Genomic DNA, 5157 nt, shown 5'->3' on the forward strand with positions numbered 1-5157 from the left:
AGCCTTCAGGTGTTGAGTCTATTGCACCTCAACATTCTCTTCTGTGATCATCTCAACAGAACCGAGTCTATTTCAAGATTGTTGGAAGAAACAATTTGTTGCCAGAGATTTATGGGGTATTAGCTGAATTTAAACTACATTAAATTAAATTCAACTTATAGTCGAGATGACATGAGCGGATAATCTCAGGCTGCCAGCAAGGGTTGGTTTATGTTAATTGTTGAGTGCAAACCGAGCTTCGAGTCCGAGCAGCAAAGTCCGAGCGGACTTAATGGCCGAGCAGACAAGCAGTTAATTGGCTGACCGGGTAGTAAGGCCAAGCAAGTTCGGCCAGACAAAGAGTAGACTAGGCAAGAGGTCGGTCGGGCAAGAAGACATGCTGAGCAGATAGGTTGGTCGAGCAAGAAGATAGGTCGAGCAGACAGGCCGATTGGGTGAAGCAGATAGGCTGAGCGGTCAGAGAGGCCGGTTGGGCGAAGCAGATAGGTCGAGCGAGTTGATGTCGGTCTGGCGAAGCAGAAATGCAACCTGAGCGAGAAGTGTTAGTCGGTCAAGCTGAGCCGGTCAGGAAAAATTATCGAGCGGGTGAGTGGAGAGGCTGACCGAGCAAGTGGCCGATCGGGAGAAGCAGACAGGTCGAGCGACTGAAGGAGCAGAGGAGCACGAGCGGGCGAACAACCTCCCAAGCGAGAAAAAAGGACTGTGTCCTACGAGAGTCGCAGTTTCTTTGAAACATATTCGCCCACCTCTGGCTATGCTTCAAGACTCACTAGGATCGTTTGTTTCCCAGGATACAACAGTTGACCGTGATTCCCACCAAGCACTGGTGGTCACGACAAATTGAGTGCCACCCGATTGCTATCATGGGCACTCTGCCGAGCAGGAGTTGCACGATAGAGGAGAAGAGAATTAAGGTAGAGAGCTTCTGCTTGTGTTGTTGTGTGTCGTCTGCCTGTGATCGCAACCTCCTTATATAGGAGCTCAAATCAACGACAACGTTAATGGTCGATTAATGAGTATTACTCGTCGAGCAGTGAAACACCTACCGTTTCACTCATTATCACTCGACCATTTTTGATTTTGCATTAATCTCGAATTTAATGCATCCATTACACAGCAACAAAAGGTTTACGTGGTAAAATGTTGGTTGTTCCACTTGGGCAAATTTTACCCTGATCGGTCCAACATTCGACGCGCGCAGGTCGTGCTCGCACACGAGTCAACATGGTTCAGTGCAATCCAAACCCTAGATTTGCACCCTCCCCCCTGCGTTTTTCATGCGTGAGAGAGAGCCTTTCCCCATGCATTTGTTCACACCCTCAATGCATGTGAATCAATATAAACCAACCAATATGCCATGAAACTCCTAATGTAGGACTAAAGTCTTATTCACAATAGAGATTCTATCCTCTTCCACCTCTTCTCCATGCACACATATTCAACACAAAGAATATTAAAATATAACACAACTTGTAAAGTAAATAAAAATAAATATTACGGTCGATCCAGGAGTCTTGAGCGCAGAGCACCCCTTTTGGAGCTTCCCTAGTCGTAGAGCTTTGTGGTACATTCGTCTGAGCACAGAGATGGAGAGTATAATGAAAGAAGTGTTTTTCTTGAATGTAAAGTCTTTGTCTCCTTTTATAGAGTTAAATTAGATCCTTATTAGGATCAACTCTTATTTGGATCAAGCTATGTCTGGATCAAGCCTTAGCTTTATTCATATTATCTGACTTATCCTTATCGTTATCCACATCATCTGACATATCCTTATCCTCATCTACATCATATAGGTAAACCTGATTTTTTTTTTTCACATTAGCTTCCATGTTAACCTATCATGTCATCATCTCTAACAACTCAACAATTTAGTCAATCTAACATAGTCGGTCGATCGGACAAATTATCCAGTCAACTGAACCAAGCCAAGTCACTGATTCGAGTCTGAACTTAAACTCAGTCAATTGAACCCAATAGCTCTACAAAACCCATTCGGTCTACCGAATCGATTTATGTCCGGTTTGACTCGAGTCAAGTCTGGTTCACTCCAGACTTAGTCTTGCTGCATCTAGTTTGTGTTTGTTTTCTTCTTCAGTCTCGTTGTTAACTCCAGGTTCCTGCAAGACATACATATAAATATAAATAAGCAACCTAGTCTAAACTTGTAAGTCTACTTGACTTACTAGGCTTACTTTTTGCTTGGGGTCAACTCCCTCATGATTTTACCACCTAAGGTCTACTCTTTAGGATTTTACCTTGCTAAGCCTCGAGTCCTCCAAACCAATTTGGACTTTTGCTCAGCTTGATATTGACTCTCGAGACTTTCTACTAGACTTACGGTCCTCAACCTACTATACTTCCCGCCTAGTATCCTCGACTCCCAGGATTTCTCACTTGGTGTCCTCGATCTCTAGGACTTTATACTCGATATCCTCGATCTGCCAAGACTTCTTTCCAATTCCCTCTTACCAGAACTTCCTTGTCTAACCTCTAGTTAAGACTAGTCACTCCGTAGACTTCTCACTACCTAACCTCCAATTAGAACTTTCCCTTACCTAACCACTAGTTAGGATTAATCACTTAGTAGACTTCTCACCTACTAAACCTCTAGTTAGGACTTCACTCACATCCTTTACATCCAAACATCAAGTATTGTTTGGATAAACTCTTAGCTATATAGACTAGACTTAGATATATTGTTAAACATCGAAGCCCTGAAGGTTTATTGCACCAACAAATCTCACTATATAGATAAAGTTCTTTCCAAGTTTAGTCATTTAGGAATAAAAGAAGCTAATCCCCCATTTGATATTTTGAACAAATTTTGGGTAGATCAATTAATCAACTAGACTATGCAAATGCTATTAGCAATTTGAAGCTAAACCGTAGCTACTACTACAACATATGCAATAGTTATGAAATCATAGTTGTCACTACATGTATAATAACTACATGTGATGGGAAACAATAAATTAAAGGACAATTGGATAATTATACCTAAGTTATTAGTGGGATGGATGATCTTTTAATTAAAAATACAAAAGGGAGGTCTATTTAATGATTAGAAAAATGAGGCTCCCTGATTTTTATATTCATAACACATCGTACAATTATAAACAAAAAAGATTAAGATTAAAAAGAATTATTGCGCCTATGAAATAGTAGAAGAGATCAAATAGCTGAAGGACCAAGCTAAGGAAAGAAGTTTATTGGACAAATTATTGGTTCAAAATTCACAATTCCACAAGAGGAAAAAAAACAAGAGAGAAAGAGAGAGAAAGTAATGAAAATTTTAAATTTCGATTAGCATTTTGTTAAAATTCTAATGTTACGTTTAACTCAATATTAGGGTTGTTGAGCTACAAGCCTGCTAGATTAAAGTTTTTAAAGCTAATAAATTTTCACTAATGCTCCAAATTCATCAAAAACGGATGCAACATAATAATAACATAATATAATTAAGTAATTCTATAATTATAATAATAAGCAAATATCGGAAATGTAGTTCAAATGGTAGAGCGCTCGCTTTGCATGTGAGAGGCATGGGTTCTCGCATGGGTTCGATCTCCTGCATCTCCACTTTTTATTTGAAATTTGGATATCCTTCACTTTAATTTCGAAGATAAAATTTCAAAAACTAAAAGAATTTCAACAATAGCAAATATCAGCGATGTAGCTCAAATGGTAGAGCGCTCGCTTTGCATGCGAGAGGCACGGGGTTCGATCCCCCGCATCTCCACTTTTTATTTGAAATTTGGATATCTTTCAACATCTAGCGAATTTCGAAGATAAAGTTTCAAAAACTTACCATAAGTATGATTTTCATAATCTCAAATTGATTTTAAAATATTTTCATATGGATTTTTTTAATAAAAATATAAACAAAACGCACACATAGAAGAGAATATAATGATTTTAATATCATGCTAAAAACTTTATTATTATTTTAAAATTAAATAGAATTTAGAATACTATATTTTGAGTTCTCTTTTGAAATGTTTAGTCTAATCACATTAACCTTTGAAAATATTTAAACCTTTTAATTGTTCTTTTAAATTGATCAAAAGATCAATTTTCTAATAATTTATAAACTAAGATAGTAGTATAGAAATAATTTTTTTAAAAACTTTTTTTATTATAGTAAAAAACACCTCGTATTAAAAAAAAAAAATCAAAAGTGTACCCATTTTATTTTATTTTTTCATTCCCAAAATAAACTTATTCCAATACTATTTCAACAATTTTAATTAAAACTACTACAATACATTAAAAAAATCTATAATTTTAATTAAAATTATTTTAATATTGATCAAAATTACTCTAATTTGATAAATCTTGTTTACCTTGATAAAACTATTCTAATTTGATAAAGTTATCCTTAATATGATGGACCATTAGTATATATATATATATATATATATATATTACATCCTTGAGATAAATATGATCTAATGATACAACATAAAGAAAACTCATTTGATTTTATTAAAAATATTTGTTTTATTAAGTATTAGTAAAAAAAGTAACTTATTATTATTTATAAAATATGCAAGAGCACAATTAAATACCACCCTATAGCCATTTGCAATGACCCTCACACCCAATCTAACCCAACCCAACCCAACCCAACCCAAACCTGCATTGGTGTTGAGTCGGGAAGAACTGACCTCATTTCCATATGGGTCAAGTTGAGCACAACAACAACTTATCAAGTCAAGTCGGACCAATAATAGATAATCCAATTGACACCTCCAAAGGGTAGAGTTGGGCATTAAGTCATACCTCACCAAAGCCACAAGATACATGGATCACTTGGCCAAGGCGTTGCCTGCGCCACGCCTAACCAACACTTGTTTATGGCTTAAACCCGACAGGACGCAAGGCACACAAATCTCTACTTATAAAGCCATTTCGTACTTTTACAAGTTCCCTTTCCATCACATCAAATGTTGGTATATATCATACTAAAGAAGTTGAGTATACAATAACCAGAAAGATTGTTCGTTGTTAATGACTGACCAAAAACTCAAGAAGTTCAATAGAGAAACAATCTTCGATCACATGATATTGCGAGCATTCAGAAAATTGACTTGTCTTTTAAGAGAAAAGTTGTTCTTAAATCTTGTTAAAGCATAAACCATGCTTACTCTAAAGCAC

The 5157-nt window shown here is 36.6% G+C and overlaps 1 non-coding gene across 1 annotated transcript; it reads left to right on the top strand.

The window, feature by feature from the left end:
* The first annotated feature begins 3667 nt into the window (after positions 1-3667).
* On the top strand, positions 3668-3739 carry TRNAA-UGC. The gene has a single exon. It is a non-coding gene; the product is annotated as a tRNA-Ala (tRNA).
* Positions 3740-5157: the final 1418 nt, after the last annotated feature.

This window comes from Zingiber officinale, chromosome 8B (genome assembly GCF_018446385.1).
Source record: "Zingiber officinale cultivar Zhangliang chromosome 8B, Zo_v1.1, whole genome shotgun sequence".
NCBI lineage: Eukaryota > Viridiplantae > Streptophyta > Magnoliopsida > Zingiberales > Zingiberaceae > Zingiber > Zingiber officinale.